Below are 17,739 nucleotides of genomic sequence, written 5' to 3'. Positions count from 1 at the left end.
TAGATGCTTCCTTCTCTCCTTTCTCATTGTTACCCATCTGCAATTCTTTTTGACATTTTTCACTATGAAATTAAACACAAAGTCAACAGTGTACACAAAATATCAGCGAACAGCAAATGCACACATTACCAGTACGAGCGCTGGGCTACAACTGACGTCTGGTGGCCTCTGCTAGTGCTGCTACGTCACACCTGAGTGACGTCAGTTGTTGACACGGCAAAAACTTCTGTTTTTGGAGCTTTTCGGATAAGGGGTTGTGGACCTGTACTGGGTCAGCTCTCCTCGTTTTAGTACAAAAGTCAATACTGGCATTCCTTTCATCCTGTTTAACTTTGAATGGGGCTATTACTGCAGGGCTAGAGCCACATAGTCCGCACTATAAAGAAGCCAGGTTTCTTACTCTGAAAGACACTGGGGCAAATGGCTTTTCTTGATCTCAGTCGAGTAGTTTTATGGCCTTTATGTTCTGAGACAGACTTACTTATATTCAATCTTATTTTGTTATTCATCCAGGTTCAAGGTTTTCTGCTTCAGGAATTTATGTTCCAAAATGGATAATTTAATTGGTCACTCAAAATCACCCTTAGTCTGTAGATGAGTGGTAGAATCTGCAGAGGGTTGGAAGGAATTAGAGGAAGCGAGTTACAGGGGAAATTAATGGTGAATGGGGTTTCCCTGTGAGTTTGCATTTACTCGATAGGCCAAAATGATCTTTTACAGTATGTCGCAATAAAATGCAGAAATAGGAAAGCTCCGAGTGAGAATGATTCTCTGGAATTGCTTGACTCACTGTAGAATCCAGATAGGTGTGAAAATTATTATCTTCAAACCTCCCTTGAACTTCAATAATAGTCAGAAACTGGTGGAAGCTCACAGCAGATCCAGTGACATATGTAGAAACAGAAATAATTAACGTTTTGGGCCCAAGACTCTACCAGAATTAGGAAAAAGAAAGAAGTTAGTTTTCAATGGCAGACAGGTTGGTGGAAGGCAGGACAGAAAAAGAGGAATGCCTCTGATATTGTGATGCTAACTGGGTTAATGTTGGGAGTTAGAATCAGAACAACACATATAAAATGCTGGAGGAACTCAGCAGGTGAGGCTCCTCGTGTTAGAATGATTCTTCTTTGTCTGCTTTAATGCGTTGCTAATGATATGGCTGCGGGACTCTGCTAACACTGTTCCCACAACCTGTGGACTCACTTTCAAGGACTCTTCACCTCACGTTCGATATTTGTTGCTTATTTATTTATTATTATTTCTATTTTTTCTCTTTTTCTTTTCGTACTTGCACCATTTGTTGTTTGTTGTTGTCCGCCCTGTTGGGTGCAGTCTTTCATTGATTCTATTATCTTTCTTCTACTTACTACGCAATAATATGGTGACATATACAGTATGTACTTCAATAATAAATTGCCTTTGAACTTTGAAAAGTGAGACAAAGCTCAGATGGATTATTTGAAGAAATGGCTAGTTCGGATACAGTCAGACAGTGAGTTATCTAAATCTACAGAATTGAATTCTTCAGTGTATGTTGCCAGATGGAAGATTAGATGTTGTTCCTAAAGCTTGTATTGGGCTTCAATATTACCCTGCAGAAGGCCACAAAGAGATTATGAGTAAGCATGGGACAAAAAACAAAAGTGGCAGGCAACAGGAAATTCAGCAGGTGCTCCTCAAAATGATCACCCAGCCTCCATTTGGCTTCACTAGTGTAGCTGAAATTATATTGTGAACAGTGAATGCAATACACTAGATTGAAATAAGTCTTAGTGAATTTCTGTTTCACCTGGCAAGACTGTCTGAGTACCTGGCAAAGGGGAAAGGAAGAGCCAATGCACCTTTTGTGATTGCATGGGAAAGTCTCATACAACAGGGAGGGATGAAACATATCCTTTCCTGGAATGACACTCAACTTATTTCATTTCTTGGATATTTTCTGTTTTTATTTCAGTTGTTGGCCTCCTTTAAGTTTCCCGGGAAGATGGCAGGCCCACTGGTGAGAATTGGTGTGAAAATTGCTGAGTTATTCTTGTTGAGTGGATAAGGTTTTCTGCAATCTATTGGTCATTTGTAATGTTCATCCTAAATAACTAATAAATACACTAAACCAAGAAAAGGGTAAGTAAATTGCTGCTTCAAAAAGGGAAAAGATCTCCAGATTCAGGGAGTTTGAGGTAAAAAGCAGTAAATGTTAGAAAGATAAAGCATGTCTGGCAGAATTCGTGGAAGGAAAATCAGAGTTAACAATTCAGATTAATAACCTTTAATCCAAATTTGTTTGGGCTCCAGAATCATGGGAAAGGAGCAGATATTCTCAAGTCACACACCATACTGATGTAGAAAACAGTGCAGTTTCTCCAACATTGATGACTCTAAATTTTGAAATTCTCTACCCAATAGTCCATGGTTTGGCAGATTTATCATGAAGGGAAGAACTGCTGGGAAATGAATGTTGATTTTGCCAGTAATATCAGTGTGTAAGAGAGGAAACGGATTCAATCAGTCTCCCAACCCTATTCAATGCACAACTCACCAACAATTTCTCCAGTGCCACTAGAGTTCTTGGCCTGGAGTGAAACAGGGTGGTCCCCCAGGGACTGCAAAAACACGTGGCACCCTTTATAATGCAGCAGGGCTGGAGGGTTCCACCCAGGTAACTCACAGGAAGGCCAATGGCTCAGTGCCAGCAGACTTAAACTGATTACAAAGGCCAATTACCCAAGGCCAAGTACAAGGCTAATTAAAGGGGCCAATGGTTAGGTGTGCATTGATGGGCGAGGAGGGCAGTGCTGTCACGTGACAGTCAAGTCACTTTTATTGTCATTTCGACCATAACTGCTGGTACAGTGCATAGTAAAAATGAGACAACGTGTTTTCAGGACCATGGTGTTACATGACACAGTACAAAAACTAGACTGAACTACGTAAAAAAACAACACAGAAAAAAAACTACACTAGACTACAGACCTACCCAGGACTGCATAAAGTGCACAAAACAGTGCAGGCATTACAATAAATAATAAACAGGACAATAGGGCAGTATGGTGTCAGTCCAGGCTCTAGGTATTTAGGAGTCTGATGGCTTGGGGGAAGAAACTGTTACATAGTCTGGTCGTGAGAGCCCAAATGCTTTGGTGCCTTTTCCCAGACAGCAGGAGGGAGAAGAGATTGTATGAGGGGTGCATGGGGTCCTTCATAATGCTGTTTCCTTTACGGATGCAGTGTGTACTGTAAATGTCAATGATGGCAGGAGGAGAGACCCCAATGATCTTCTCAGCTGAACTCACTATCCGCTGTAGGGTCTTGCGATCTGAGACAGTGTAATTCCCGAACCAGGTAGTGATGCAGCTGCTCAGGATACTCTCGATACAACCCCTGTAGAATGTGATGAGGATGGAGGGTGGGAGATGGACTTTCCTCAGCTTTCGCAGAAAGTAGAGACGCTGCTGGGCTTTCTTTGCTATGGAGCAGGTGTTGATTCTCCACCAGGGGAACTACCAAGAAATTTGGTGCTCTTAACGATCTGTACCGAGGAGCCGTCGATGTTCAGCAGGGAGTGGTTGCTCCATGCCCTCCTGAAGTCAACAACCGTCTCTTTTGTTTTGCTCACATTCAGAGACAGGTTGTTGGCTCTGCACCAGTCCATTAGCTGCACCTCCTCCCTGTAAGCTGACTTGTCGTTCTTGCTGATGAGACCCACCACGACCCCTCCAATACAATTGGTATATGAATTAACAGCATAGCAGTGAAGTGAGTACATATTAGTGACTGAAAACTGAAATATGATGTAATGGAAGGAAATTTCAGCAAGCTGGAAGAAAAAAATGCCTAGGGAAATTTTATGATGACATTTGAAAAGGTTAAATGGCGAATCTAACATAAGTGAAAGAAAGAATGCACTCGAGCCATATCCCACAAAGCACAGAGTAGGATGTGACATGTTTTCAATTCCCTTTTCAAAAGTAATTAAAATATTTTAAATATGTTTGTAATTATAGATTATTGAAGTAGGACATTGCCACTTTAAATACGTCAAATATATGACAAAGTTTATGACTAACAACGGCAGCAATAACAAAACTAAGGTGTTTGTAATGAAAATCACAGTATATGTACAAATGATGTCATGCAATCAAAATTAATCAGAAACACAGTAAAATCTGCAGATGCTGGAAATCCAAAGCAACACACACAAAATGCTGGAGGAACACAGCAGATCAGGTATTATCTATAGAAATGAATAGACAGTCAACATTTTGGGCCTTCACTACAGTCAACCCTTCTTCACGACTGAAGTGGAAGGGGGAAGACACCAGAATAAAAAGGTGAGGGGAGGGGAGAGGAGGGAGGATAGCTGGAAGCTGATAGGTGGATAGGAAAGTTAAGGGGCTGGAGAAGAAGGACTCTGATAGGAGAGCATGGACCATAGGAGAAGGGTTAGCAGGAGGGGGTCCAGAGGGAGGTGACAAACAGCTGAGAAGTAGTAAAAGGCCAGAGTGAGGAATAGAAGAAAAGGGGAGGGGGACAGAAAACATTATTGTAAGGAGAAATTGATACTCATATCATATGTTGAAGGTGACCAGATGGAATATAAGGTATTGCTCATCTTGGCACAAGAGGGGGCCATGGATCAACATGTTGGAATGGGAATCGGATTTAAAATTTTTGGCCAGGGGAAGTTCTGCTTTTGGCAGATGGAGTGGAGGCGCTTGGCGAAGCGGTCCCCTAAATTTTCAACAGGCCTCACCAATGTAGAGGAGCATCTGGAGCACTAGACACAATAGACAACCCCTGTAGATTTGCAGGTGAAGTGTTGCCTCACTTGGAAGGACTGTTTAGGGCCATAACTGGAGGTAAGGGAGGAGATGAATGGGCAGGTGTATCACTTGGGCTGCTTGTAGAGATCAGATTTGACTTTTTAATCATTTTTAAATAATCAGGTTTAATATCACCAGCACATGTTGTAGAAATTGTTAACTTAGTGGCAGCAGTACAATATAATACATAATAATAAATGAAAAATGAATTACATAAGTATATATGTATATTAAATGGTTAAATTAAAAATAGTACAAAAAATAAATAATTTTTAAAAGTGAGGTAGTGTTCCTGGGTTCAATGTCCATTTAGGAATCATATGGCAAAGGGGAAGAAGCTGTTCCTGAATCACTGAGTGTGTGCCTTCAAGCTCCTGTACCTCTTTCCTGACGGTAACAATGAGAAGTGGGTATGTCCTGGGTGGTGGGGGTCCTTAATGATGGATGCCGCCTTTTTGAGGCACCACTCCTTGAAGATGTCTTGGATATTATGAAAGCTGGTACTCATGATGGAGCTGACTAATTTTACAACTTTCTACAACTTACTTTAATCCTGTGCAGTAGCCCCCCCCCCCCCATCCCCTATACCAGTTGGTAATGCCGCCAGGCTGAATGCTCTCCATGGTACATCTATAGAAGTTTTCAAGTGTTTTAGGTGACAAACCAAATTTCAAACTCCAAATTAAATATAGCCACTGTCTTGCCTTCTTTATTGCTGCATCAATATGTTGGGACCAGGTTAGATCCTCAGAGATCTTGACACTCAGGAACTTGAAATTGCTCACTCTCTCCACTTCTGATCCCTCTATGAGGATTGGTTCATGTTCCCTAGTCTTACCCTTTCTGAAGTCCACAATCAGCTCTTTTGTCTTACTGATGTTGAATGTAAGGTTGTTGCAAAAACACCACTCAACTAGCTGGTATATCTCACTCTTGTACACCCTCTTGTCTCCATCAGAGATTCTGCTAACAATGGTTGTATCATCAGCAAATATATAAATGGTGTTAGAGATGAGCCTAGCTACATAGTCACGGGTACAGAGAGAATAGAGCAGTGAGCATCCCTGAGGAGCACCAGTATTGATCACCAGCAAGAAAGAGATGTTATTAGCAATCCCCACAGATTGTGGTCTTCCAGTTAGGAAGTCAAGGATCCAATTGCAGAGGGAGGATACAGATGCCCAGCTTATCGATCAGGACTGTGGGAATGACGGTGTTAAACGCTGATCTATAGTCAATGAACAGCATCCTGACATAGATATTGTATTGTCCAGGTGATCTAAGGCTATGTGAAGAGTCATTGAGATTGGATCTGCCATAGAGCCATAGTGGCGATAGGCAGTCAACACCTACATAGTGTAGGTGCAGGGGGCAGGGCTTTGGGTTCCTGGATCATTGGGGCCTCTTCTGGGGGGAGATACAACCTGTACAAAAAGGACGGTTTACACCTGAACCCAAAGGGGTCCAATATCCTAGCAGGCAGGTTTAATAGAGCTGTTAGGGAGGGGTTAAACTAATTTGGCAGGGGGATGGGAACTGGAGTGATAGGGCTGATGAAGGGGAAAACAGAAATAAATCAAAGATAGTGTGCAACAGAGGTAATAGAAAGGACAGGCAGGAGATGAGGCATAATCACAGCCAGTGGGATGAGTTACGGGGCAATAGAGGTGTGGTGCAGTTAAAACAGAAAGCAACAAATACTGGATTGAAAATGTTATATTTGAATGCATGCAGCATAAGAAATAAAATGGACAATCTTGAAATTCAGCTACAGATTGGCAAGTATGACGTTGTGGCTATCTCTGAAACTTGGCTAAAGGACGGCTGCCACTGGGAGCTGAACTTCCAAGGATATACAGAGTATTAGAAAGATAGGTTAGTAGGCAGAAGGGGTGGTGTGGCTCTGTGTTTAAGAAATAATATCAAATCATTAGAAAGGGATTACATAAGATCGGAGGGTGTAGAGTCTCCATGGGTTGAGTTAAGAAATGACGGGTAAAAGGACTGTAATGGCAGTTGTATACAAGCCTCCAAACAGCAGCTGAGACGTGGATTACAAATTACAGCAGGGGATAGAAAAGGCGTGTCAGAAGGGCAATGTCATGATAATCGTTGGGGATTTTAACATGAAAGTGGATTGGGAAAACCAGGCCAGTACAATTTTGTTCGCAGAATTTGTTGTTGAGCATAGGGGATCGGCTGTGCTTGAATGGGTGTTGTGCAATGATCCAGGGGTGATAAAAGAGCTTAAGGTTTAGGAACCCTTAGGGAACAATGATAACAATATGATCGAGTTCTCTTTGTAATTTGAGAGAGAGAGAGAGAGAGAGAGAGAAGAGAGTATAGGCCATTAACTTTTTTTGCTGTTGATGTTGACGCTCAACCCAGCACAGATGGAAAGCATGCACGGGAGCCGGCTGGATTCAAACTCGGGACCTTCCGCCCCAAAGTCCAGCGCTGATGCCACTATGCCACCAGCCAGCGTTGAAATTTAAGAAGGAGTAGCAAAATTCTAATGTGTTGGTATTTCAGTGGAATAAAGGAAATTACAATGGCATAAGAGGGGAACTGGCCAAGGTTGACTGGAAAGAGACACTAGCAGGAAGAACAGCAGGGCAGCAATGGCTGGAGTTTCTGCAAAAAATGAGAGAAGTGCAAGACAGATATATTCCAAATAAGAAATTTTCGAATGGAAGAAGGATACTACCGTGGCTGACAAGTGAAGTCAGAGCCAAAGTAAAAGCAAAAGAGAGGGCATACAAGGAAGCCAAAGCCAGTGAGAAGATTGAGGATTGGGAAGCTTTTAAAAACTTGCAGAGGGAAATTAAGAAGGTCATTAGGAAGGAAAAGATGAATTATGAAAGGAAGCTGGTGACTAATATCAAAGAAGATACTAAAAGCTTTTTTAAGTATATAATGAGTAAAAGAGAGTTGAGGGTAGATATAGGACCAATAGAAAATGGCACTGAATATATTGTAATGAGAGACGCAGGGATGGCAGAGGAACTGAATGCGTATTTTGCATCGGTCTTCACAGTGGAAGACATCTGCAGTATACTGGGCATTCAGGAATATCAGGGAAGTGAAGTATGTGTAGTGAAAATTACGACTGAGCAGGTGCTCAGGAAGCTTAATGGTCTGAGGGTGGATAAATCTCCTGGACCTGATGGAATACACCCTCGGGTTCTGAAGGAAGTAGCTGGAGGGATTGCAGAGGCATTAACAATGATCCTTCAAGAATCGACAGATTCTGGCATTGTACCAGATGACTGGGAAATTGCAAATGTTACTTCACTATTGAAGAAGAGTGGGAGGCTGCAGAAAGGAAACTATAGACCTGTGAGCCTGACATCAGTGATTGGGAAGTTGTTGGAATCAATTGTTAGGGATGAGATTACGGAGTACCTGGAGGCACATGACAAGATAGGCCAAAGCCAGCATGGTTTCCTGAAAGGAAAATCCTGCCTGCAATCTTTTGAAGAAATTACAAGCAGGGTAGACAAAGGAGATGCAGTAGATGTGATGTACTTGGATTTTCAGAAAGCTTTTGACAAGGTGCCGCACATGAGGCTGCTTAGCACGATAAGAGCCTATGGAATTACAGGGAAGTTACTAGCATGGGTGGAGCATTGGCTGATCAGCAGAAAACAGAGAATGGTAATAAAGGGATCCTATTCTGGCTGGCTGCCGGTTACCAGTGGAGTTCCACAGGGGTCAGTGTTGGGACCATTGCTTTTTACAATGTATGTCAATGATTTGGACTATGGTATTAATAGATTTGTGGCTAAATTTGCCGATGATACAAAGGTAGGTGGAGGAGTGGGTGGTGTTGAGGAAACAGAGAGCCTGCAGAGAGACTTAGATAGTTTAGGTGAATGGAAAAAGAAGTGGCAAATGAAATACAATGTTGGAAAGTGTATGGTCATGCACTTTAGTGGAAGAAATAAACGGGCAGACTATTATTTAGATGGGGAGAAAATTCAAAACGCAGAGATGCAAAGGGACTTGGGAGTCTTTGTGCAGGATACCCTAAAGATTAACCTCCAGGTTGAGTCAGTTGTGAAGAAGGTGAATGCAATGTTGGCATTCATTTCTAGAGGAATAGAATATAAGAGCAGGGGTGTGATGTTGAGGCACTCGTGAGACCACACGGAATATTGTGTGCAGTTTTGGGCTCCTTGTTTTAGAAAGGATATACTGACATCGGAGAGGGTTCAGAGAAGATTCACGAGAACGATTCCAGGAATGAAAGGGTTACTGTATAAGAAACGTCTGGCAGCTCTTGGGCTGTATTCCCTGGAGCTCAGGAGAATAAGGGAAGATCCCATAGAAACATTCCGAGTGTTAAAAGGCCTGAACAGATTAAGTTATTTCCCATGGTAGGGGATTCTAGGACAAGAGGGCATGACTTCAGGATTGAAGGATGTCCATTTAGCACAGAGATGCAGAGAAATTACTTTAGTCAGAGGGTGGTAAATCTGTGGAATTTGTTGCCACAAGCATCTGTGGAGGCCAAGTCATTGGGTGCATTTAAGGCAGAGATAGACAGATAGGTTCTTGATTAGCCAGGGCATGAAAGGGTATGGGGTGAAGGCAGGGGAGTGGGGATGACTGGAAGAATTGGATCAGCTCATGATTGAATGGCAGAGCAGTCTTGATGGGCTGAATGGCCTACTTCTGCTCCTACATCGTATGGTCTTATGGCATATACATGTAGTGGGCCCACAGATTGCAACGAAATAACAAGACCAAAAATATATTTTGGGTATTCCCAAACTGTCCTGTTTAAAAAAAAACATCCGTTTCTTGCTAATGTAGAGGCAGTTGTACCAAGGGAGGTAAATGTAATTTATTTTAAAACTGGATTGGTGTTCACCCAGACAAGTATTCTGCCCGTGAGTGAGAGAGTTAGAGCTGGCAGTTTATTGTGGAGCTTCATCTGTCGGATATGGCCCAAGCGCAGAGAGGGAGAGGGGAGAGAGCCACACTGACACTAACCGTTTCTCGACTTCCCCGAATTTAAAGGAAAAGAGAGAAAACAATAAGGCCAACAGGGCCGTTGACTAAAGCTCTCAAAATGAAAGTTAATGACAACTCTGCGGGTACAAGCAATAACTAATTTTTAAATGAATACAACTCCGTTACGGCGTCTGTCAAAACGGTAGTCTTATTTCCTGGACAAGGACGAGGGTAAGCCTTCGCTGTGCTTTCGGCCAAGCCTCAGCAACACAAGACCAGAACGAAAAGAACGAAGAATACCAGCTTAATGCGACTATGAGGTTCTGCAATTGCGCTCGGGGGTACTCAGGAGCGCAATTGCGGAACCTGGCGCGCAGTTCGCCTGCGGTGGCGCAGAGCCCCTGCAGCAGAGTCCGTGGTTGTGACAGCATCCTAACCAGACTAGTCCCTCTCTTCAACAGATGGCCACACGTTAGTGATTTCTAGCTACTCATTGAAGAGGAAACCGGAAGTCCATGAGCCAGTCCTGATGGCGGATCAGAGGTGGAGAGGGTCAACAACTTTAAATTCCTCCGTGTTTTAATATTAGAGAATCTGCCCTGGGGCCAACGCGGTCTCTACTTCGTTGGAAGTTTGCTAAGTCATAAAACCTAAAGCTTTGACAAGCTTCTACAGATGTGCGGTGGACTGCGGTTTAACTGGTTCCACCACAGCCTGGTATGGAAACACCAATGCCCTTAAACGGAAAACCCTACAAAAAGTAGTGGGCACGAGGAAATCTGCAGATGCTGGAAATTCAAGCAACACACACAAAATGCTGGTGGAACACAGCAGGCCAGGCAGCATCTATAGGGAAAAGCGCAGTCGTGGATGCGACCCAGTCCATCATGGGTAAAGCCCTCCCACCATTGGCCACATCTACACAGAGCTCTGTTGCAGGAGAGCGGCATCCATCATCAGGGACCCCCACCATCCATAACATGCTCTCTTCTCGCTGCTGCCATCAGGCCAAAAGTACAGGAGCCTCGGGACTCACACCACCAGGTTCTGGAGCAGTTATTACCCCTCAACCATTAGACACTTGAACCAAAGAGGGTAACTTCATTCATCTTCCCTTGCCCCGTCACTGAACTGTTCCTGTAACCTATGGGCTCACTTTCAAGGACTCTTTCATGTTCTCGATATTTATTTATTTTCCTTTCTTGTATTTGCAGAGTTTGTTGTCTTTTGCACATTGGTTGTTTGTCCCTCCTGTTGGGTACCGACTTTCATGGATTCTATTGTGTTTCTTGGATTTATTGTGTATGCCCACAAGAAAACGAATCTCAGGGTTGTATCTTGTGATATACTTGTGTGTACTTTGATAATTAATAAATTTACTTTGAACAACCCGTGGCCTCTTTATCCACCCTGTTTGTAATGAGCATTTATTTAGTTGTAAAATCAGGAGGAGGCTATTCTGCCCATTTTATCTGCTAGATCTTTGAAAGAGCTAACCAACTAATTAACCTCTCCTATTTTGCAGTTTGTTTTTTTCAATTTCAGTTAGGTATTCAAACTTTGTCGTCAGTCATTATCAAAACTGTTTTCAGCAATGCTTAGCCATTATTTCTGCAGCACAATGAAGGTTCACTTTGTGCATAAAAATCAAGCTTCCCACAAATACATCACAGCGATTGTCAGAGAGCTGGAGTGTGGTCTTATTGTGGTGTTAGTACTAGAAGAAAGCCATTTGGCCCATCATGTTGTTGCTCCCACATTGTCTGAGCACTTTGATCAATATCCCTTGAAGTGAGTTTTACCCAGACGTTTTATACTTCCAAAGCAACTGAAAGGACACATGTCAGATTCCAGTACAAGTAGTTTTATTCTCCTACGTTGATACACACTTACACACTCAAACACACACATATGCACACTTAATCGTGCAGCGAGCCTAATTCATTAAGAGTTTGAAGAGAGTTAATCAAAGACTCTTACAAATTTTTATCGATGCACAGCAGAGAGCATTCTGACTGGTTGTAACACGCATGTTTTGGATCACAAGAGGCTGCAGAGGGTAGTAGACTCAGCCAGTTCCATCCTAAGAACAACTCTCTCCACCGTTGAGGACATCTTCAATAGCTGGTGCTTCAAGAAGGTAGCATTCATCATTAAGGACATCTCAAACATGGCCTATTCTCATTAGTACCATTAGGGCGAAGGTACAGGAAACTGATGAACCACACTAAACAATTCAAAAACAGCTTCCTCCAATTCAACATCAGATTTCTGATCAGCCCATGAATACTGTCTCATTATCTCTCTTGTTGACAAGTACAGTACTTATTTATTTTTGCAGCTTATGGTGATTTTATCTTTGCCCTGTACTGCTGCTAGAAAACAACACAATTCACAAGATCTAAGTCAGTGATGATTCTGATTCTGATACAGTATGAACTGTCTGTTCAAGTCCCAAACATATCGTTTACATTTGGGGCAATTGCATGTGCCTTCTCTGGGCTTCTACTGTTCAGAGTTCTCAGCTGTTCACAAAGGTAGGTCTCCTGCCTGAGGTGCTTCTCGTCCTGACTTCACTTGCTTAGTTGGAGCCCTCAAAGGCAGCCTTCGCTGTCTGTAGTCCTCCCTGGCTTTACTGGCTCCTGCCAAGGTTTTCCACTGCTGATAACCAGGGTAGAGTTATCACTGCTGTGGTTTGCCAAAGGAGGGCAATTACACCCCAGAAGCTTCTCTCCCTCAACCAATTAGATGGCGAGGTTGGAGTCACGTCAAAGGATGATGCATTTGGCACAATCTTTGACTGCAACCCTCTAAATATGTAGGGATGGGAAACCTGAGTTCCTTTCAGTCTGTCTCACTTCTATTTTTCTTTCCCTGCATTGATAATTGTGTTAAGCAGTCAAACACTAATCTTTGGTACCTGCATTGTGTCACCTATTCTTGCCATAGTATCACTACCTGTGAACTCAGACTGAATGTCTGACCCAATTGGATTTGTAGATTTGGATCTTCGGGACTAAGGTCAGCTTGGCTAATTTTCCCATAATTCCCAGATCCCTGTTCTGAGACCAGCTTGGCCACAATCACTCATCTTTGGTTGATAGAGTGTTTGCAGATTGAACCAAACGAGGTACCCCGTGTCTTTCCCAGGGATCCATTGGTGTCTTAGGCTTAGAATCAAACAGTTAGGTCTAACATTTTAAGCAATAATCAAAAGTTAAATATTGCCATTGGAAACATTACAGAAACTAAAAGGAACTAAAACTACAGCTTGTGAATCACAAGCTGCATTATCGAAACATTCAGTAACAGAAGTAACCATAGTGGCATTTTATTTTGTTGCACCTGGGAGTTACTTCTCTGTCCTGTCACCCTGTGATGTTTGCTTGTGGAACACCGTAATTCATTTTACCTCTCAGGTCAATTTTCTCTTTCGCCTGATAAATTTTGACTGTTAAAATGGTGAAGTACGCAGGTGACGTGACCGTGAATACGAAAGCTAAGTGGGAGAGGAGGGAGACCCATGGGTGAATTTAAATAACACATACAAAAAAAAACTGAAGGAACTCAGCAGGCTGGGCAGCATCAATGGAGAGAAATAAACAGCCGACATTTTGGGCTGAGGCGCTTCATCAGGACTCGAAAGGAACAGGGAAGAAGCCTTAATAAGAAGGTGACGGTGATAGGGGAAGCCAGCGGAGGGGAAAGGTAAACGGATGGGGGAGGGGGGATAAAGTGAGAAGCTGGGAGGTGAAAGGTGGAAAAGGTTAAAGGGTTGAAGAAGAAGGAATCTGATAGGAGAGTAGAGTGGACCATGGGAGAAAGAGAAGGAGGAGATGAGCCAAGGGGAGGTGATAGGTAGGTGAAAAGAGGTAAGAGGGGGCCCAGAGTGGGGCAGTGAAGAGGAGGGAAGAGAGAAGGGGAAGAATTACTGGAAGTAATTGATGTACGTGCCAGCAGGTTGGAGGCTACCCAGATTTTATATGATGCGTTGCTCCTCTAACCTGAGGGTGCCCTCATTGTGGCAGCAGAGGCAATGGACTGACATGTTGCAATGGGAATGGGGATTGGAATTAAAATGGTTGGCCACAGGGAAATCCTGCTTTTAGCAGATGGAACAAAGGTGCCCAACAAAGCAGCTCCCCAATCTACATCGGGTCTCACCATTGCAGAGGAGGTCACATCGGGAATACTGGACACAATAGGTGACTCCGACAGACTCACAGGTGAAGTATTGCCTCACCTGGAAGGACTGTTTGGGGCCCTGAATGGAGGTGAGGGAGGAGGGATATGGGCAGGTGTAACACTTAGGCCACTTGCAGTGATAAATGCCAAGAGGGAGATTAATGGGAAGGGATGAGTGGACAAGGGAATCATGAAGAGAGCAGTCCCTGTGGAGGATGGAGATTGTTGGGGGGATGGGTGGTAAAGATGTGTTTGGTGATAAGATCCCGTGGAAGATGGGGGATGTTGTGGCGAATAATGTGTTGGATGTGGAGGGTCATGGTAAGGACAAGAGGAACTCTATCCTGTTAAGGCGGCGGGAAGATGGAGCGAGGGTTGATATCCGGGAAATGCAGGAGATGTGGGTGAGGGCAGCATCAATGGTGAAGGAAGGGAAACCCCCATTCTTTGAGGAAGGAGGACACCTCTAATGTCCTCAGAGGTGGAAAGGAATGCCTCATCCTGGGAATAGATGTGGAAGAGGCAGAGGAACTGAGAAAAGGGAATAGCATTTTTACAGGAGACAAGATGGGAAAAGGTGTGGTGAAGGTAGCTGTGATAGGCAGTATTTTATATAAAAGATGTCAGTAAAAAGTTTGTCTCCTGAGGTGGAGACAGAGATTGAGAAAGGGGAGGGATGTGTTAGAAATGAATCAAGTGAATTTAAGGCCAGAGTGGAAGTTAGAGGCAAAGTTGATGAAATTGACGAGCTCAGCTCGGATGCATGAAGCAGCACCAATGCAGTCGTCAATGTAGTGGAGGAAGAGTTGGGGAGCATTACCAGGGAAGGCTTGCAACGTTGACTGTTCCACATAGCAAACAAAAAGGCAGGCATAGCTGAGGCCCATGTGGGTCACCTCCCAGCTTTTCACTTCATCCCTTCTTCCCCCACCCACCTACCTTCATCCTTCATCCTCAGCTGGCTTCACATATCACCAATTCCGTCAACTTTGCCTCCCAAGCTTGTATTCCTTTCCCTCCACCTATCTTCTTATTCTGGCTTCTTCACCCTTCCTTTCCCATCCTGATGAAGGCTCTCAGCCCAAAACATCGACTGTTTTGCATCATTTCCATCGATGCTGGCTGACCTGCTGAGTTCCTCCAGCATTTTTTATATATTACTCTGGATTTCCAGCATCTGCAGAATCTCTTGTGCTGGTGAATGTTTGAGCCTCGGTTCCAGAAATCGTCCCATCATTTGGTGAATTTGATTCCTTTTGTCTTGTCCATCATTTCCTTCATGTTTTGGATGACTCAGATAAAAGTCTAATGGGCACTTGCTAGCTGTGTTTGAACCAGATTTACCTCCTCCAGCAGGAGTTCTCTCCCTGTATCATACTGTTCAAAATATTACTCCAGAATAGGACAATGAAGAAGGCTAGCAAAAATTACAGTGGGTTCTTAATTAGCTTGGTACGTGGGCTGAGGAATAGAAAATGGAGTTTAATTTATCTTACTTAAAGATATAGCACAATAACAAATTCTTCCAGCCAAATGAGCCCATGCCATCCAATTACACCTATGTGACCAATTAACATAATAACCTATTTATATTTGGAAACTGAAGCACCAAGAGGAAATCCTCATGGTCACAGGAAAAACATACAATCTCCTTACAGGCAGCAGTGGAATTGAATCCAGGTTACTGTTATTGTAATAGTTTCATGTTAACCACTACGCCACTGTGCCACCTCATTTAGGTAAATTATGCTCAGTTTTTTTTAAACTCTGCTATAGCAAAGATATGCTTTGAAAAGATTGCAGAGAAGATTTGCAAGAACTAGTGGGACTGAGTTATAGGAGCAGATTGGACTGGCTGGGACTGTAGGAGAATGAGGGGTGACGTTATAGAGGTGTATGTTATCTGCCTGCACTTAACCAGTCTCCCTTTCGCTGCTGCTGGTGGGAGGTGCAGGAGTCATATTCAATCACCTCAGTGGCTCGTGGCTATTGACTCACTTTCGTCTGCAGCTTAATGTTTGATGTCCTCAGTGCTGAACACACTTTACTATTTGCTGGTTTGATCAAGCCACTTCAGCAAAACAATCTGTGGCTGTGGCTTGCTGCCTGCAGCCATTGACACAGCGTTGACTCAGTGGCTGTGGTCAGGGCCATCAGCTTCACTTGCCCCAGAGGCTCGTGGCTGTGGACTCACTTTTGGGGATTCTGCAGTTTTGATGTTTAATGTTCTGTATGTTACTTGTTTGCTTTTTGCCATTTGTGCAATTTTTTTCCTGTACATTTGATGGTCTTGTGCGGGGTTTTTCTTTAAACGGGTTCTGTGGTCTTTCTTTTGCTTTGTGATTGCCTGCGAGAAAACGAATCTCAAGATTGTATACCATATACGTACTTTGATCATAAATGTACTTTGAACTTTGGGCCATCAGTGCAATGGTTGAGGGGGCTACAATAACAATTTTTAAAAGACAGTTGGATAGGAAAGGTTTTGAGGGTTATGGACAAACACTGCCAAATGGGACCAGTTTAGATGTAGTCAGCATCGAGCTGTTGGGCTGGGGGGCACGGTTCTGTGCTGCATGACTCTATAACTCTATATCTGCCTAAGTAACTCACCTGGATTGATGAAAGTTATCTCCATCTTGTGATGTCAACCATTATGATTTGGACTGTCGCAGCAGGATGTGAGGCCTAATACATGAGGTAGTGTTGGTAATGTTGCGTATTGACACCCCAGTTCATAAGTGAATCTCTGATACAATATTTTCCCTCCATCACCCACTGTCCCCCTCAACCCTACTGACATCATGATCAATATTTAGGCCTCTATAGTGCAATTTAAGTCAGCACCTGTCTGGAAACCACACAAGGTGTGCTCATTTGGGTAAACAGGTTGTGAACCTATAACAGTTTTGCCCCTCTGCAGACACTAGTCCAGAGTAGCCCCAGTAAGCTTTGCCCCTTTCTCAACTGCAAGGTCATCATACAGCATCCATACCCCTTCCTGGATAGTTTCAACCTCAAGGGCTTTTTACCATGCTCTGTTACTAGGAACAATAAGAATCCCAACAACATGCCCAGGCCAGCCCTTCTGGTTCCTTTGCAGCTTCTGTTAAACCAAACCTTTGTTAACCGACAGCTGGAGATGTTGGCCTGTTTCTTACTCATCACTCATCCTTACATTCTTTGGCATAACTTAGGTCCTCCCTTACCTGCTCAATCATCCACTGTCCCTAGCTGCTGCAGAGGTTCCCATTCTGCTGCCTTCTCTTGTTTGATTTGACTTATGGCATTGCTGTGCTTTTGTGACACTGCCACCTGAATAATGCTAGCCTGCTTCCCAGTTAACTGGCCCACAGAAACCCGCTAATTCACGACTGTGCTCCACACACTGTGTGTGGCTGGATCATTAATTAAGTCTCCTCCCCTGGTGACTTTTTGGTGTTGGAATGGCCTCAGTCTCATACCTCTCTGTTCTGCTTCCCAGTAACCTACAGGTTAGCTGTACAGTAGGTATAACTCCTTTTAGTTGGGAAAGGCACATACTGGTAACAGGATTCCCACAGCCACAGGTACCAGTTCATGGTGGATGTTGCATTCACTACCTCAGTTTGATCACTTTGCACTTTTTTTGTTTCAAATTACGTTCTTTCTCGTAAAAGTTATGCAGAATTTATATTTGATTTCTGTTTCCTTGTGAATGCTGCCTATCGGAATGCTATGTGCCTGTGATGGTGCTGCAAGTAAGTTTTTCATTGCCCCTGTACACGCAGGTATA

Source organism: Hypanus sabinus, chromosome X2, assembly GCF_030144855.1.
Source record: "Hypanus sabinus isolate sHypSab1 chromosome X2, sHypSab1.hap1, whole genome shotgun sequence".
NCBI classification, from domain to species: Eukaryota; Metazoa; Chordata; class Chondrichthyes; order Myliobatiformes; family Dasyatidae; genus Hypanus; species Hypanus sabinus.
This window is presented reverse-complemented; position numbering follows the sequence as displayed.